Genomic DNA, 19450 nt, shown 5'->3' on the forward strand with positions numbered 1-19450 from the left:
CAATCAGACTATAAAGATTTTGCTGTGAATTGTAAAATTAGCCAAAGCTGCCTGGCATGTCGCTGCTGCACTTTTTCTCTTCCACATGACATATTCTTAACTAAGTCAATCATTTACATGGGCTTTAAATTTAATTTAAATGTAATGAATTTAAATTGGGCTTTGCTCTATTTCAAGGTTGTTGAGTTACTTTTCTGTAAGTTAACATTCAGCACGAGAGATGCAACTTCTGCATTTTGGTTTCAATTGCTCTCCCTCACTCTCAAAGCCTCTCCTTCTTTTTTTCCCTCCCCTCTTTACCACCTTCCCCAATCAAATCCAGCTGCACTGCCTTTAACTGACTTGTGGCCCAGGAAGGGTGTGTGGGCAGGAAAAAGGGGGCAACAGCTAGAAGCTGTGTGTGTTACGAGTGTGAGGATTACTGATTGGAGCCAGCAACAGAAAAGCGTTACAAGAAAATCAAACATACATTTTCGGGAGGAACCACGCGATTCTCCCTGCACATTAGTGCCTATCTCAGTAATCATTCTCTTCCTTGATCGGGAGCCCTCTTAATCCTCCACCCCATCGCCCTTCTCCATCAAATCTCCAATAGTTCTGCAACAAATCAAATCAAGAATTAACCTTTCAACCGTGAAACATTCCTTTGCTATGGTACGTGTGTCCCCTGTTAATCACGCTGCTGCAAAAACATGAGGCAAAGAGTACACCGTTAGTGCCACTGGACTTTTACATTTTCTACATTTGCCTTTGCGTGTCTTGTAAAAATCCCTAAGTCCATTTCAACAGCAATCTCGTGATGCCTTTTCCCAGACATAGGGTTGGGAGATACTGGTCTATGATGGACCCAACCTGGAAGAGGTTCTGTAAAACACTTAGTTGTCTTCCCACATGTGACAGGCAGCCACTATCTGTTGATAAGTAATCGTGCATCTTTGTGCATCACTGATGCGGTGCTGCTGGTACATTTAGGGAAGCTTTTCTTTATTGTATTTAAATAAAAGGGAGTGTAAGTAGTGCTAGCTCAAAAGAGAAGAGTCAAGATGAGCAATGTGGGGAGAGAAATCCTGGGCAAAGTAAGGGCAAAGTCAGGGGACTTGAATTTGAAATTACTCAAGAGGTGAGACAGAGGTGGGGTTCTCATACCTTATGGACTGTGCCTCACAGAGTCTGATCCCAGCACTGTTCTTGCAGAAGCGGAACATGTGAACAGTATGCCTGGGGTATTCTGCTTATGTCTGTAAAGTCTTGTTGTTTCCTTGGTCATTTTTGTCACATCCCATGTTCCTAACCAAACTCGTTCCCACACCTGTCTGTGTTCCTGAGGGTGACATTTAGCTCTATCGATACCTGGCAAGGATATAAACATCCAGAGGATATTCACAGATTAGAGCCGCTGATTGAACTGTGGCTGCTCTGAGTTGCACCTTTGCTCATTAATGTGATATTGAACCAGACAAAAGATCTGTTGCATTCAGTAGCTTGAGTCCAGCAAGAGCCAAAATATTTTTCTAATACCAAAGGAGGGAAAAGAATCCCAAGGGACCAAGGTATATTCAGACCCACTGGCAATATAAGCTGGAAAGTCCTTCATGCAATGATGGGGAAGAATGTCCCTGTTGCACTTCATAGTGCCCCCTCTGTGGATTTGTTTCTCTCTGGTTCCTTTTCTCCCATATCAATTTCATGTTCTGTTACATTCCCTTTCTCCTAATTGGAGCTGGCATTAATTGATACCATTCTGTTTTTTCTCATCTGAATGTCATCTTCACCCTGAAATAAGGTCAATGGACCTGTAAATATTGCAGTGTGCTAAGTCTCCTTTCATCTTCAAATAAGAACTGGGGTGCTACTGCCATGAGGCTTAGTATTAGCTCAATTACAGTGGCTGCAGGCTCACTGCGGGTTAACAGAATGCTGGTTGCAAAGCACAGAAAAAATATAGCGATTCAATAGTAATGAAGTAACAATGCACTAACATAGCAAAAAACGGAGTGAAAATTATAGCATAGCTGATTCATCACTGTGTTATTCTACTTAAACCAGTAGTGAATCAGAGCCAGCAACTCGGGAGAGGTTGATAGAGTCTTTATGAAGTTTAGAGCCATTTACCGGTATACACTCAAATTCATTTTGTTTCATTATGGTCATGATAACCTTACATGTTTGGGGATAGTGATTGGTTTTTAGTTTTGTTTTGGGTCTGTATATTTTTTTGCCTCTTGAAGGACAAATCTGTGGCTGAGGCTTCTATGTGCTCCTGCCATACAAAAACTGCTTTGGAGAAATACTAGTAATAAGAGCATAACTGTAAACCTGTAGCAGGATGTAGCATCATGGGGTATGTATGGTAACTTTTAAAAGCAGTTTGTCACTTCTATGCACTTGTAAATGCAGCAAGCCTTTCTACTCAGTGTTATTCTTGCCATGTAATTAGACATACTTAGAGTCATCTTGATCTAATATTTCTGAGAGTTAGGTAAATAATTTATGGGGTACTCTTCACAAATGGATACAATGTGAATTCAGAGCTAATCCACTCCTCTGGAGGTACATAAAATTATCAAGCTTATACAAGAACAAGCTAATTAGGAAGCAATCATCATCAACAACAGCTGTTCTTAGCTCACTGAAGGGTGGAGGCTTGCCTTGCATTGTCCACTCATCCATTTCCTTTCCTCAGCTTTCCATGAGACAAGCATCTCCAGAGCCACTCCTGTGCAACCATTCCTGCCAGTCACTCTCAGCTCAGTGTTCTTGCTATCCAAACAAGGAGTTGACTTCTGCAGCAAGTTATTGCCATTTCGCTAAGGATGGATACATGTCTGGGGAGTGGTGGAAGGGGAAGGATGGGTGAAGTGTCCAAGGTGTGTTTTGCCCCACCACTCCAAAAACCATGAGTGCAGACTCATGTTGACTACAGCATTTTTTTACATTTATATCAACTGTAGTATTTCAGCTGGCATGAAAACTATGGTAAATGCACAGCAGAAGAATGAATTATTTCTACAGCAGTACTGTTAAAAAGTAATGGCTGGAAATGTTGCAGTCAGTCCCCTAACCAACCTCACCTTTGTTCCTTTTAACCACATTATAAGCAGTGCTTAGCCCATTGGGTGGGAGATGGTGTCCATCAACTTGTGCCTCAAAAGTCAGTAGTAACTCTACAACATGAAGCATGCATGAACTCAGCAGATACCCTTTTTTCTTGTACTTCACATAATGGAAAGCCAAGCTAGATGTTCTTTGCTGAAAGCAGTATTACCTGCTTATTCAGTGTTCCTGCCTCGGTGCCCATTGAAGTGCTTTCTACTAGCAGAGTCTTTGTGTTGTGCAGATGAGGTGGAGAAGTAGGAATCAACTGTGGAAGGTCTGTGGAGAGAGAGAGAGAGAGAATGAAACAATGGACAAAGGGGTTTTCAGGATCATTGAACTCCAACTGCCTCATATTCTCCCAGTAAATGGAAGAGCCTTGCCAAAGAGCAGTGAAACTCTGTGTGGTGAGATGACGACATGTTGGCCACAACGTTGGAGGCACATGCTGCTGGACGCAGCTTTTATCCTCAGGAATGAATGACTGGAAGGTTTTTAGAAGGACAGGGTATCTGCAAATGTTACACTACTTTTGCATTTGTTTTCTACTTTATTTGAAGGTCTCAACAGAGCAGGCTTAGCCACGAAAGCTCTGACTCCAGAGAAGGCCAGACTCTCCCACAGAAAACCGAGAGCTGCCTGTGGCCATCTCCATTTCTTATTGCTCTCCTCTCACTGACACAAAGCACAGGGAAGCTGAGGGGAAGGGAGAAGCTGACTGTCAGTGGAAATACTTTGAGAGACCTTGTGAAAAGTAGGTTTCTTCTTAGAAGATGGTGTTATGTCTGTCACACCCATGTTTGATCTTTCGCGGAGATACATGGCTGCCTAGCGGAGGACTGCTGCTGGAAATGAACAGAGATGCCTGTGAAGGTAGTAGGCTTCTGACAACATGGAGAAGTGGGTCAATAAGCAGCAATGGAGGCAAAACACAGACCAGGGTTCCTGGCCTCCTCCTCCCTTCCACCTGCTCGGGCGGAGGCAGAAGCTCTGGCACAATGGGGCAGTCCCAGCTTCAGCTTCCCTCTCTAGTACCTGACGGAAGTCACATCTTGCGAGGAGACAGAGAGGTGTTATGCCACATTCAGCCTGGTTTTCATACCTCACACAGTGGCCTGCTGGTACAGAGCCAGCCCTATGCCACCACAGGATTAGGGAGAGGAGATTCAGCTCTCCCACAGACCCATGAGATGCAAAAGAGGAGACTGGGTTTGGGGAGAGGAAATATGGGTGTCAGAAGAGGAATTCAGGGTTGGCAAGGCCTGTGACAGCTTTATAGATGAAACCGCTGCCAGATGTTAATTGTTTTCTGTGTAGTTTTCAATTGATCTGTAATTTGACTGTAGATTCTAGGCTTTTATAATAAATTGTGTACAAAGCTAGCCACTTAAGGAGATAATAAAGACTCAAAGGCAGACAGAGCCATAAATTTGGACTTATCCAAGAGTAAGAGATGAGTTAGGGCCTCTTTGGCAGTGCTTTTTTTCTTCTCGTTCCTCCTTTTGTTCTGTAGAGGAGCATGAGGGAACCAGAGCTTCTGTGCTCTGCAGACAGAGGAGGGAAGCAGAAGGTCAAATCCCAGCTATGCTGCAGACACATTCCTTTTGGTGGGTGATACCCCAGCATCCATTTAACCTGGCAAATTAAAACTCCCATTTGCTCTGATGGTGCAAGAGCCTTTTCACTGGTCAGACTTTGTCCTCTGTCTTTGTTAATGTGCGTCCTCACTCACTGGTGTGTCTGTCCATCTACTTTTTTGGCTTCTCCCTGCAACAGCTGTTGCCTTCACTTGCCATGGTAGGAGCCTGCTGGATAGTAATAACTTGCAGACTTTTGCTTCAGTGTGGTCTCTTGTAGTCAATTTCAGGAGTTTTAAGACTGTCTGTGCACAAATACTTCTGTCTCTTTCTGAGGCAACTCCTGGGAAACAAGTGTCAAGTCCCCTGTGATAAAAATAAGGATGGTTGGGTCACTTCAGGTCTTCTGCTCCTTCTATCCCTCTGAATGGGGCACAGAGGTTTGGTCCCGAAGAATGATAATGACAGTGAGTGTATGAACGTGATTTGTAGTATGCAGTGCTACTGCACGGGGTACATAGCACATGTTGGCCTCAGCAGAATGAAAGAGTTTTCCCCTTGAAAATATTTTTTTTTTTCCCCTACCAAAATGTTCTGAGAAAATCAGTGGCTTCTGTTTACATTCTTGCAGGAAAACTGCATGGTGTGAGGATTCCATGGTGGTGCAAGTAGTGTCGAGGGAGTGCATAGAGCCGCATGGCCTAAGTTGCATAAAACTTACCTAAGAGAATGTTGAGCAGGAGTCACAATAGGGCCAGTGTGAGCTCAGCTCCACTCCTGGACTCACCACGGGCATGAAAGCCTAAGCATCAAGTAGTGGGAGGTGGTATTGTTCTGATGGCTTCAGCAAAGCTAAACTGATTTGCATCACCTGATTGCATGGCCCTTTCCCATCGGCTTTGTGAAGGCTGACAGTGCGATAATATAATTTGGAAAATGCTGAGAACAGCCACTGTGCTGTTGGACAGTTCAAAGGGCTCTGCAGGAGGCAGGAGCCCCTACCGTCCTGAAATGGTGGAAAGAGCGAGCATCTGCTTTTTCTCATCCCTGCCATACAGGGGCAACTGTGCAGCGAGCAGCTGAGAATGGCCGGTTTCTGTCCATGCTGCCTTAGGATGCTGTGAGTGTACCCTTGTCCCCAGTGCTGTACCTACCTCTGTTGCTTCTTTCATTCCTAGACATCTCTATATGTTCCTTACAGCTGCTTCCAGGTTTGTCTGCTGCTACAGTAGCCAGTGCATTTTGGTTATACTTGGAGTTCCTGCTTTGAAGGAATGTCCAGGCCAGGTGACCACCTTAAGCAATTCTTTCTATAGATCTAGTTGGGGGTTGTTTTTGTGTAACCCCCATGCCTCAAGTTAATGCTCCTGTATGGCAATACACATTTCAGAGGCTGTATGAGGCTCCATGTCGGCGCACAAAAGCATTTGTGCGTCTGTCTCTGCCACTGAACATGTGCATTGCCCTTCATTCCTGTCTGACAAAGTGTATGGCTGAATTTGCACATTTGTGTTAGTATATGAAGGAATTTCTTTTAGTGCTTTTGTGATTCTTAGTTGTGTTAGCTGAGGTCGCTGGGTGTTTATCTGTCTGCCTATAATTTGTACTGTTCAGTTCTCTGTCTGTGAATGGGCCCATACACGATGTTCAGTTGTGTTTGCCAAAGCATGTAAGAAGTGTATGCGTATGTTGCCTCAAATGTGTGCCCATGTGGTGTTTGCAATAGGCTCTGAGGATTTTACTGTCTTTCACACTCTGCCATCTCAAGTGCTCTGTGTGTGTGTATGTGTGCATGGCTTTCCTGCCCTGTGACTGTAGCACCCTCTCAGAACAGGACGCCAGCCAAATGCTGGCTCATAATGTGGTGTGGACTATCTGTCACATGGGATTAACTTTTCTGATGTAGTTTATTATGACAAGCTCTCCTTTTGGGTGCACAGATTTGAAGCTGAATGCATGCAAAGCAGCATCGTGCAAGGTGAAAGGTGCTCTTTTTTGTGTTTACCTGCAGTCATGCCTGTTACCCTGCTGAGTATGAAATCCTGAGTCAGATCGCCTTAAAAATATATATTTGGTGAGTCTCCCTTCAGTTGCATAAAAAGTCATGACATTAGACTTCCTACAGCACGATCAGCTCCTCTGCTGAAGAGGCAACTGAGAAAAGTGAGCAGCAAGAACAGTATTTAATGCCTGAAGGCACTGGTGGAGTTTGGTGTAGGGGAGCACTCAGGGCTGCGAGAGCCAAGGGGCTGCAGAGCCAAAGAGGGTACTGGCGGAGCTGGTGGGGAGCTCAGGGCTGGGAGAGCTAGGGGTGGCAGGAGGCTGCAGGGTAGCAGGGAACCACAGACAAAGCTGTTGTGGAAAAACACCCTTTTAATTTATTCTGGCCTTCCTTTTTGTGGAGCAGTAAATCCTCCCGTCCCATAGAACATCCTGCTGACAGATAAAGCAGTGAGACTAGGTAAGTCCTGTGAGCACCAATGTGTCTGGGGATAAACCCCCTCCCTTCCTCTTCTCCATTCCTTCCCTGGCCTGCCACAAGCGACCTGTCTGTGATCCGGGAAATGGGCCATTTTATGATCTAAGATAACCATTTCTGTAAAGGCTGAAAGGCTGACAACCTGCTAGCATTTAGAGATCTATTGGGTTTTCCCCTTTTGAACCACAGCACTGGTCTTCACCATTTGGCAATAATTCACTATATCCATGTTTCTCTTCTCATTTGTGATCCTCAGAAGCACAGGCAAGTGAGAAGGGGTTGCTCAGTTTTTTCCTGTGGACACAGTGGAGGTAGACAGCAAGCTGCAGTTGACAAATCTGTCTTACCTCATTTTCTGCATTTTTTTCTCTCTCTGTTGTTCTCTCCTCCTTCAGGGTGCCTTGAACTTGTCAACACGTTAAGCCACTTGGAGCCCTGTGTTTTCCAATAGCCCCCATAGAGCAGGCAGCCCTCCCTGCCTGGGGAGTGATTGCACTGTAGAGAGGGGTGGGTTATTAACCCAAGTGAAAAGGGGTTGTGTGTTGGTGTGGTTTTAGTTCTGCCTCTGGTGGAAATATCTGAGAGATAAATCATATCTCAAGGACATCTCTCCTCCCACTTTGGAATCACTCAGCCAGCTGGAGAGGAGCTTGAAATACGTCCAGTTCAGCCAAGCCCTATGATGGGACTTTTATTCCTGCTAATGAGACAGGTCACTGTGAAGTACCTGTTTGAGGAGTTTCAGAGATGAGTCCCCTTCCCTGCAGCAGAGACACCTCTTCCTCTCTAATCAGCTCCTCTCCCAGAGAAATTGCACAGTCTATGCTGTCACTGGGCAAGTTGCCCTTCCCCAGAATCTGCTCTATACCCTGTTTTAATTAAACAGCCTCATCTTTAAGTGACCCTATGCTGTGACGGCTGCTAGAGGACGTGCAGTGTCCGGACAAGCATAATTACTCACTTCAGAGACACAGTGCTCGGCCATCCAAATGAGGTTGCCTTCATCCCCCTTATTCGCATGTTCCAATACCTTTTCTCCTGTGGTGCCAGGTCCAACCTCCTGCAGGTGGGACTTGTCCCAGGCTCTCCTGCCTGGCTGTCATTTAAGCTGCCTTCTGCCTGCAGTCCTTTGTGCCACCCTGATGACTTCTTCCCCTTCTGCCTGCAGCAGCACCAAGTTCTCCAGTGAGAGTCCACAGCTGGGGAGCAGATTTCAAGTTATTCCTCTAGTTCAGTGGGAAATTTTGAAGCCCTGGCGGGCCTGTCTTTGGCCCAATGACCCATCAGGGGAAGGATAGCAGCCCCACAGCTTGAGGTGCTGAATTTTTCATGGGGCAGGAGGCAGAAGAAGGGGCTGTATCAGGGTTTAGCTCTCTGCTTACCCTTATCTGGGGAGAGTTGCAGGTTCCACGTGAATGGGTTGAACTGCTGAGCCTATATCTGTATAAATGTTAGTTTATTATGCACTATAGCTCAAGGGCATTTCAAGGACTCATTCAAAACTGAGAGAGAGAGGAGGAGGAGCTGCCATCACACTGTTGCTTGAGATCGTCTGATCCTTGCTGAATTCCTACTGCTTCGCCTTCGCACAGACTGGAACGTGTAGGAGAGGGGGAAAGCCCCATCTTTTTAATTGTGAGAGTTGAAAAGGCATAGATAAATAAATAAGCCTGTTCTCTTAATATTCTAGACTGAATGTCTATGAAGGGAAAATGAAAGGAGAAGAATGAGAAAATCATACGGTTTCTCCTGTGTAGTGAGAATCTGCCATCACATCCAGGCTTCTAGGTGGTGGGTTTGCACATGAAATGGCCTTATTTGCTCTCCCACGCTGTTCTAAAGTGTTTTCGTTGTGCAGACTTGAAGCATTTATAAAAAGAGTTTGCTTCTCCCGAGTGCTATGTAGATGGCATCCATGTGTCCTTTTCCAGGAACGGGATCGGAGATGAACAAGTAGAGTACCATTGCCATCTGCTGGCAATGGGGGAGGTTGCCTTTTGGTGGGTTCTGAGGTTTTTTTCTTCCCCACCCTGCCGCCTTGCAAACAGCTGAAACACTGTGAACTGCTTCATCTCGGGTGTTTGACTAATGGAGTGTGCGTGATGTGGGGTTTCTAATTTGGATGGCTTGTTTGTACATAGTGGTCTCATTGCCTTGGATTCTCAAGCAGGGGTAGGGATGCAGCCTTGGCCTGGCATCAGCATAGTTGTTCCCATTCCATGGGATACTGACGGCCCTTCTCAGAGATCCCATAGGCACCACTGTGTCCAGGTGGGACAGAAGGCGTGGCCCCACAATGCTTCGGGAAAATGAGCTTTGCAACCGTATATAAAGTATTGCAGGAGGGACTGTGCTCCTCCCTGCAAAGAAGAATTGGGGTTGTGTGCATTATAAAGATCCCTCTGAAACGCTCATAGACATCCTTGCCCTTAAAGAACTGGGCAGGCCTCATCCACTATAATTCCCTAAGTGTTCACAATGTTGGATTAAAGGTCTTCTCTACCCAGCCACAGAGTCAGTTGCCTTTGCTCTTGCAGAAGAGCAGTACGCTGGTGCTCTGCTGTCTCTGCAGTGCTCTCAGAAGAGTGCTGACCCTTCCTCACTGCACCGGTTGCAGAACGTGAGAAAGGATCTACCCTTGCTCTTCTAACCCCAGAAAAATGAAGGTATAGTTGATGTACTTTCTCACAATCTCCTGGCAGTCTTCATCTTTATCTTTGAAGGGGAAACAGAGGTAGGGGGAGCACCCAGCATGGCGCAGCAATTCTTCTGTACAGCTAGGAGTATAACTCTAAGCCATCTTTTCTCATGGGCATTGTTACTCAAATAGATCCAGGCTTGAGTCAGTGAAAGCTGAAGGCACCAGGATCTCTGTCCCCTCTCTTATAAGCTCTTTGCATTGACCATGGTTGATTACACTAGAGGCAGGTATTTGATCCTGGGCTGGAAATAAGTAGGGTCCATGAGGCACATGGGGGTGCATGTAGACTAGTCCTTTAGGGCTTCAAAAATGGTCATGGTGGGAGGGAGAGGTGAAATGATGAAGGGGAAGGATTGTTTACTTTTATGGAAAATGCTCTTTGTCAAGACCACTAGTGAAAATTTGATGAAACTTTGCTTAGAAAACTTTGTCAGATCCCAGAGGGAATTTCTGATGTAGGGAAAACAAGAAAGCAGCAGACTGAATGGTGTCCTGAAAACGAAAAGTGGCATCTGTGTCTCTGCTCATCACCTCATCTTCTTCACACTGTTTTTCACAGATGTTTTCTGATAATCTTTGCTTTATTTCACAACAGCCTCAAAACACATCTCAAAAACTCCATCTTTCCCTGATACAGGATTCTTGCTTTCTGGCTATTCCTAATCACCAGCCAGCCAAGACTGTAGACCACCATTACAGCCTAGTTCCAGGTATGTTTTCTCCCATTGAAAGCTATCCCTGCCTTCACAAGCCAGTGGGCAGAGAGCAACCCAGCTGTACAACATGTGACAGCCCTCTAGCTATAGAGCAACTTGGGACAAAAAGCTGCAGGTGAGAAGGAGTTTGGGAGGGAAGAACATGGAGAAGGAGCCAGAAGCATCAGGGAACATCCACACTCAGCTGAGCAGAGCAGGACAGAGCAGCACTTGTGTGGGATAGCATCTGGAGCTGGTGAGTCACAGCTGCAAGTGCACAGGCCCCCTAGGTAAGAGTTTTCTGAAGGAGATAGTGGCTTCTTTGTGAGAAACTAACTCCCATGTAGATAAAGAAAGATTGAACAACCATTTTTAATACCTTCTGGCACCGAGGGACTGCATCCTCTTCATCTTTCGTTGTTTCTGTCCTGGGCTCTGACTATGGTTAGTTCATGAACAAATGCAGCACATTCCCAATCAGCTCCCCATCCCCTGCACTACTCACATGCTTCAGGCAGAGCACTGCTAAGCAGAGATGCTATGCTGCAAGCACTGGCAATGAGAGCTGAAGGGAAAGGATGTGGAAGTCACTAGGGGAAAACGGAAGATTAAAAAGGGATGGGGCAGAACAGGTGGGTAGGGTAGGAGAATGCAAGTCTTGTGGTCTGGATGTCTTTTTCCTGTTTTGCATTTGATTGTGAATGTAGTGTTTTCATAGTTGCCAATAGCTGAATTTTCTTTGCCCAGCACAGAGGATAAAACTCAGGCACTTTCAGTCTTGACAGCTTCACATTACAATGTAGGAAGCTGCAAAATACTTCCCAAATACCTGTTTGTTCTGTAAAGCCCTTTAAAGCATCCACTTGAATATAAGTAACAGTAGCAGCATTTGAAACCGTATCTGTTCCCTGTGCTGCAGCCAACAGAGAGCAGCATAGTTCACACATACATGCGCTGTCCACAATCCTATTGGGTGCATAGTGCTTCCCTGTGACTGCTTATCTGCCTGGTACTGGTTTCCCCCGCCATGCTTTTGGCTGTGGGTGCCAGAGTGAGCCCCAAGTGCTGCACTGACTGTCCCCTCTGTACCAGAGTGACGTGCTGACCCCAGGCACGGGTGTCTCCCATAGAGGAATCCTGCATGGGCAGCCAACTGCCTATTTGCTCTGGGAAGCTCTGCTGCAAACAGGGGATTTGACTGCTTCAAGATCAGTAAAGTAAAATGAAGTATAGGAGACATTCTTCTGTTCTTGGCACAGGGTATAACACTCATCCTGCAGGTTAATGTTTCTAGTGACTCAGTGAGTAGCCACTGGGGATACTGTTGTCTGCATTCCCTGCGTAAACCTGTCTGATCATCCAAGAGACTTCCCTTCTGCTGGCAGGAAGCTGTACAAGCAACACAGAGATGGGTAGGATAAGCCTGAGCCTGCCTGCAATGGGAAGCAGGATTCCCTAGGCCCACAGCAACTGAATGTAAACACAACAAGAGGATCGGTCCCACAAGATGGGTTGATGGGCTGGAAACACCATTGGGGCAGCATCTGCACATTTCCTCCTGGGGTGGCAGGGTGATGTGGTCATGATGGGGAGATGCCATGTTATTGCAGATGCTTGATGGGGCAGTATATCCTGAGTCTGGTCACACTGATGGGAGACTTTGAGAGACTGGGTATCAGCCACTGCAGCATCCTGCCTCAAGTGGGAAGAGGGCTCAGGAGCTTTCTGCCATGGTAGTAATGTTGGTCCAGTGGGTATGCAGCATTGGCAGACCATTGGCACCAATGCCAAGTTGGGCTCTCACTAAGACTTGGGCTGGAAACAATGATAATAAGCTTCAAAGCTCGCTTGTTTCTTTATTTTAAACAAACTTGGCATCAGACTCTCAAACTGTTTACCATCTCTTGTATTAGGGAGCTAAGCTAGGTAGCATGAGGCTTGGGTTCATTGCTATGCTCTGCCATATATTCCCCATCTGATACAGAGAAGTCTGTCTGGGCTTCTAGCCCATTTGTAACATGGGGGTGGCAGCACTTCCTAGCTCTCAAGAGTGTTGTGTGGATGAAGAGGTGGGAGGATGGGTACTTGCAGCCTAGGGGTGACTGGAAGGTGGGGAAGCATGACGTAACAGCCTAAGGAGGAAGGGGAAGAGTGCTGAGCGGAGGGCAGCACACTCTTTCTCAGCATTGGTGGTAAATCGGGTCAGATCTCCTGGCTCGTGACCTGTTAGGTGATGTGTGGGAATTGCCATAGCAGGCTTTAGTTTTGAGAGAAAATAAGAAAAGGCAACATCTGTGTAACCGAGCGCCACAACTTTGCAGATATATGCTTGTGCCACATCTTCTCATCTGCTGGTATTAGTGGCTAAAGCCATACTGGTACCTCTTCCCTATCTGAAGAGGTTAAGGTGCACAGGACCCACTTCCAAACCAGCAAATTCTTCCCTTGTGACTGCAGGCACAGCCTCAGCAGGGAAGCAGGCTGTGTGTCTCTCTCTCTGCTAACACACACACATGCACAAGCCACAGTAAATTAGCCAGATGGTTTCACTTGAAAAAATCAAAAGCACAAAGCCATCTGCTCTTCTGTCCTGGGGATCATGAACTTGACTTCTTGTCTACCGGTATAAATTGAATCTTGCAGAGTTCAGGCAACGCATGTATGCACCCAGTTTAGAAATCACTGGGCCTGATGGGGGGCAAGAGGACTGGAAACAACTCCATCACTCGAGTTTCCTGTGGCCAGACGTTCCCAGCATGTGTTGCGGTAACCCTTCCACTGTGAGACAAATGCCAGCCAAATAGCTATTAGTTGTGAGAGGACATCAGCTGCAAAGAGCTGCGGAGTGCCATATGGCCACACCTGCCTGAAGCCCTTGTTTAACGGCAGAGGGAGTGCTCACATCGCTCTTGGAGAGGGACATGGCTGCTTCTCTTTCCAAACAGGTACAAGGCAGAGAGAGATGCTTAGGGGATGAGTTAGACACTCCCGGAAAAAGCAGTCCAGTCCTTGATCAGTCCCTGAGATGCTCATGTATTAAATTGAGCTGACAGAGGAATGACATTGTCATGGTAAGCAAAGGGACCACCCTCCAAATGAAGATAAAAGAGGTGTTTGCATAGTTGGCATAGAGGGGAGGACAGTAGCTACAAACCATATATTGGCAAGATACCCAGGACAAAAACTTATTGTTTAGGGCAACCCTGTATAGGGAGTAAATAGATCTTAGGAGCCCAAATCCTTCCTCCAGCACTGGCTTGAGTGTTCGTTTTGGCCCTAATTCTGTTCACCCCCTTTTGAGTTTGATTTGTGTGATTATGTCAGGAAAGAAGTCCCCTGGCTGGAACTGTTGTAGAAACCATGGCAGTTAATTTAGCATTGCAAACTAATGTTTAGTTTGTATTATTAGTGCATAATTGTTTAGTTAGGTGTTGCCAGTGTTCATGTTTTGTCGTGAGGCTTGTAGTATTCACTGTGTTTCTGAAAGCCTTGCTGTTGAAGTCAAGATATTTTTTCTTTCATTGAAGCAGCATGCTTCTGGCCCCTGTACTTTTTTCAAAGAGAATGGACCTGAAAGGTTAAAAAGCAAGGGGACTAATGAAAAGAACCCAACATTTACTACTTGGAAAGAACCAAGAACTTGTGATTTTTAGCTTTGAGGGCCTGACTCCTGACTTTTTTGTACTGCGGTATTGGCAATGTGGCACTGGGAAAACATGTTGTGAATTGTGGTCGTTTTCTGGGAAGTTAAATTCTCCAGGACATGCTTGCATCCATTCAAGAATATGCAAACTTACTACATGACTCCTGTATTCAAGAAAGATAGTTGTAAAATTCCAACTCACAGCCAAGAAGTAAGTTGAAAAGAAAAGATAGTTTGCAAAGAAAAAAAACCCCAAGATCCATCAAGACAAGCCCTGTTCAGCAAAAGCTTTAAAGCACAAGCTTACTTTTATGCAAAGAAATCATCCTGCTGACTTCAGTGGGTTGTGTTGTGTTCATACCCAAATGATTCTGAAGAGAAAATAGGCTGGAGGAAACGAAACTGGGAAGCGCTAGTGGACAGTTCATGAATTGGAGGAGGTAGCATTAAGCTAATAAATGATTCATTCAGAATTGTTTACCCAGCTTTAGCTAGCATCAGGAGGCAAAGAATGCAAATGGGGCTGATTATCCAGATTCACTTTGTGTCAGTGAGTTGTTCTTGGCTCGGGAACTCTTCCTACAAAGAGAAGAGAAGAGAACACTCCATCATTTGAGAACATTTATCACAGAATTGGACAAAAGTCTGAGAATGCACTGCAGGAAGTCCTCACGGCAGAGCAGAGGGCTGGATTCCCCAGGTGCTCTTTCCTTATCTGCTACGATGCTTTAGTGTTGGTAACCATGCAGATTACTAGCGGAATTGCCTGAATGAAATTGCACTGAGGGAACTCTCCCATAAGAGTTGAACACAATAAGGGTTGCTAATAAAGGTACAGCAAAATCCTTGACAAATAGCTAACTCTTTCTTGCAGAAAAAATAGCTAAGCTAAACTAAAAATACCTGGCTGATTCCCTGAAAAATCTTTACCTAGCTGTGCCTCAAATGGAGCTGGATCCACCCACCAGTTCTAATGAGAAGCAGCAGGAAGCCCAAGGCAAACCCCGCACTGACGGTACCACTCAAGACAGCTGAATTTGCTGTTCCTCAATGCCACTTAACAAGCAACCCACACGAGGCAGTACAGAGACGCAGCAGAGCAGAAGACAGGCCTGGCTGTTTTGTAAGCTATGGCAAACAGGGACTGCTAGCCAAATAGAGGACACAGTAATCTCTTTGTGGATGAGATACCTTTAATTAGGTAACCTCCCTTGAGAATTGGTTCATCTGACAGTGACATAGGACAAAGTCTGGTGTGAGTCAAAATTATGAGTTGTGAGTATACAGCAATGCTTATAACAGTTTCTTGGGGGTGCATTGGGGGAGAGGAAGAAAACTCCCACTTCTGTTTGAAGTGATAATGAAGTTACTTTCAGAAGCTGGTACGACATACTGGAGGAGAGGGCCTGGGGAGACATGGACTCTCCACCACTGGTATTTAGAAGAATGGGTTGGAAAAAGAGCTTTCAGGAATGATTTTGATGTAGTTGATGCTTTTGGGGAGTAGGCGATTCAGCAGGGGTCTTCCAGCTTTACTTCGTATGATTCTAGTAGCGTAATTTGTGGCACAGGACTATGTAGTACCCAAGGTGCCATTGACTCTCTTGTGATTGCAAATGGTCAAGAACTCTGCTGTACAGGTGCCTCTTCTCGGCGTCACTTTGCGACGTGGGGACTAACAATGTTGTAGGAGGAATAACAGCCACTCACTCATGAACCCTGCTGCCTTCAGCAACTTAAGTTGTCTTTGGAGGTCTGTCCATCCAAGAATCTGAATTAATGCTCCCCTGGAACAGGGAGAGGGAAAGAAGATTTATGGTGGTTTGCAAGGCTGAGAGAGACACCATAACTAACAAGCTAATTAGCCCCACAAAAGCTGGTAGACAAATGGAGAGGAAAAGAGTATCTGTCTAAATCTGCAGCCTTACATTTTACACATCATGAGAAGGTAGCTTGCCTGCAGGGGCCAGCAGAGTTTGATAGGAGAGCGAATTTCAGTGCATCTGCTTCCCTCGGACACACAGCTGGTCTCCCGTGGTGGCACAGAGCACTCTGCACCTCACAGGGGCCACTGCAGTGGTGGCAATCATTCACGGGGTTTCCTTTTAAACAAGATGTCTGAGGTGCAGGTAAGGGAATATTTGGTGCTGGAGCCCAGGTGAAGCTGGTGGAGGAGGGAGAGCCAAGGAGCACTTTGTGCCCTACATTCCTTGAGGCTCCTGCGGTGCAGGTTTTTGAGAGAAAGGGAGCAGCCCGCCCTACCTCCATCTGTGTGAAATAGATGGAACATAAGAAATGTTTTAAATAATTGAATAATGAAATGAATATATTAATGCTCAGAGCGCGGGAGAGGGCTGCTGGGCTGGACTTATTCAGCCAAACAGCCCCTGACAAGCCAGGCAAGAAGTAGGGTCAGCATTTATTCCTCTGGAGGGGATTGAAGGCGGGGTACTGTGTTCAGTGGCTATCCACAGAGCTTTCCTTTCTTTCTCCCATTTCTTTGCTCAGTGATTCCAGCTGCTTTTCTTTCTTCAAATGGTCTCCTCTGCCTCACTGTCATACTTTGCTGTCTCTGGATCTTCCTTCTCCTCTGTTTTTTCTCTCTTATCATCATTTGCTTTGGTATCCTTATCTTCCCATAGCTTTATGCTGTTTAATCCTCCAAAACACAGGCAGCCTTCTCAGAGAGCATATATCCATCTCCAAGACATATGCCCACCCTAATTCTGTACCCACTTTATTTCTTCAGAACATTTAATTACAGGTGAGATTCATCTACTCTCCAGATACTCCACCTCTCATTCAGGAGACAAGCAAGTATCTAACACCAAATGCAATACATTTCTAGAAGCACTTGGATGGCTGACAGCTGAGGTTGGCAGTGTGAACCATCAATTTGCTTATGTAGGAACACAAGTGCAGAAGTGATTTGGGTTTGGTAAGTCAGGCAGTAAATGGCATAGGGGTTGGTATTAAGAATGGTTGAATTATAATTCTAGTGAAAAATATGGAGTGATAGAGCTGGCCGCAAACAGCTGCTGCACATCATTTATTATACCCAGCTCTGCCAGTGTCCCCTCCTGCCTTGCAGCCCCCCTGCCCCCAGTTGTCCCAACCTCGGGCTCCCCACACCAGCTTTACAGTGCCCCCCAGCTGCCCTGCAGCCCCCTACCCTCTCCCTGGTATTTAAGGACTTCATTTGTCTTTGTGGAGGCTGCCAGTGTTGCTGATGCATGCAGCGGGTCGTCAAAACGATCATTCAATTCCAGAACATTACAGGAAAACCTGCTGATTCCAATCAGGTGTAATCTGAGTCATATTTCAGATCCTAAATCCAAAGTACTTAAGGAATCACCCAGCCATGTTTTGTTTGTAAATGTAAATGAAAATCATTCAATTAGTGGCTTTGCGCTGCTTAAACCCTTTTTCTTCCTTCCCAGATCTTCCTGTTTGAATTATTTGGGGAGCAGAACCTTCAGAGATCTTGTAGCCCTGACTTTTGAAGTCAGTAGGGTCCTGTCACCTAAGCTAAGCAGAGAAGTTATGATGTTTTTGTGTTTTACTGAATATGCGCATTTGGGGGCTTTTTGTTGAAAGAGAGGTTAAAATGTACAGAGTATAAATTCGGGCAGGAATGGGTTCAGAAGCATGTGAGAAGAGAGTGATGAGCTGGGAGGAGCTAGGAGCTGGAGAGGCTGTTGGGTATGTTGGAAACTTGATTTTCCTCCTAAGATCATGAGAAGACTCCACAGGTCTACATACATGGGGTAGCATGTATAAAAACCGCATAAAAAACATGTACAAAATACTTATATAAAAAGTACCTGTGGAAACGGCGCCTGTGGTATGGATCATGGCAGCAGCTGGTGAAGAGAGGAGATGCTGGTGGAGAGAGACAGATGATTTCTGGGTGCAGCATGCAGGGACGGGTGGGGAGGAGGAAAGCACAGGGAGTTTAAAAGTGGCAGCTCTCTCCTTCATCTGGGAAGTTATTTCTTATGCAGAGTGAGTGTAACCCTCCAATGCGTCTTCCAGTTAGTGACACCCAGGAAATGTTTTATGGATGAGGCTCCATCACCTGTTGGCAAGAAGAGGAGAAGGCAGAGCCACCGGTGATGGATGATCACTTGGAAACTGCACTGTGTCCTCTGCACCTTCCGCCTCCTTCCCCATGCCTCTTTATCATGCGTCATTGCAGTAGCATCCGCCTGCGGCTGCCAGGAAACTCCCAGTTCCCAGCTCCTCTCCCTCTTAACTTCCAAGATGTTCTGCCATACTTCCCCTTCTCTGAAACTGCTTTTCTAAGTCAGAGATGTCATCATCTAAATGGATGAACTGTGTGTATTTCTGTAGGTGACAGTGAGACAATCCTTCTCTGGACACATTGCATAGAACATCTTGCACGTTAACCCTTGTTTACTCAGTGAGCATCCTGGTGTAAATCAGAGGGTTTTGTGGCATGGGGAAAAAGGAGCAGGATTTTGAAGTTGGTTTATTTTGGGTTGCAATAGGTATGTGCTGCCAATTTGAAACCTTTGTGTTGAGGTATTTTTGTTGGGGTTTGTTTGGTTTGGTTTTTTTTTTTCCCCAAATACCCTCTTTCTCTGCATCTCTCTTCTCACTATAAACTGCATTTGCTAATGCCATGGGAAATGGCAGAAAATGACCACAATGGGGACTGGAAAGCCCTGGCCCCCAAACCAGATGATGGTCAGAGACAAAGTAAGGAGAGACAGAGAGTTTCAGAGGTAGCTGGCCAGTCCCCCTGATATTACTTGTTGCTGAGCAGCTCCTGAATTCAAGCACTTGTCAGAATCCCATTTAATAAAAGTAATTTTCCAGATACATTTAGAAAACATAGATAGAGCCTAGGTACTGGCCGCTGTTTTAGCGGGCCTATTATTGGATGGTGCAGTCTCAATTAAACCTTCCTGTTCAATCCCCAGCCATCAGGCGCTCCCTCTGTGACTGCCAAGCCCAGTTTGCAGAAGCAGGTCTCTGACTGTGAGCTGTGTTATTGCCATGCCAACCCTTCCTTTCTTTCTGAATCCCTGAGTCCCATCTTTGTTTTTGCTTCCTGCAGGAGGTCTTGTGTTAGTTCCACATTAATCAGTAAGCAGTTCACTTCAGTGCTTCACTTAGTCTAATCTAGGTAGTACCCAAGCTTTCCCATCTTTTCTACTTCTCTGTAAGCAGGGGTTTGTTTTGGTATATGGGAGTCCCAGAAAAGCACAGTAGCGCTGGTACACTGCATACAGAGAG

This window comes from Pelecanus crispus, chromosome 1, assembly GCF_030463565.1.
Source record: "Pelecanus crispus isolate bPelCri1 chromosome 1, bPelCri1.pri, whole genome shotgun sequence".
NCBI lineage: Eukaryota > Metazoa > Chordata > Aves > Pelecaniformes > Pelecanidae > Pelecanus > Pelecanus crispus.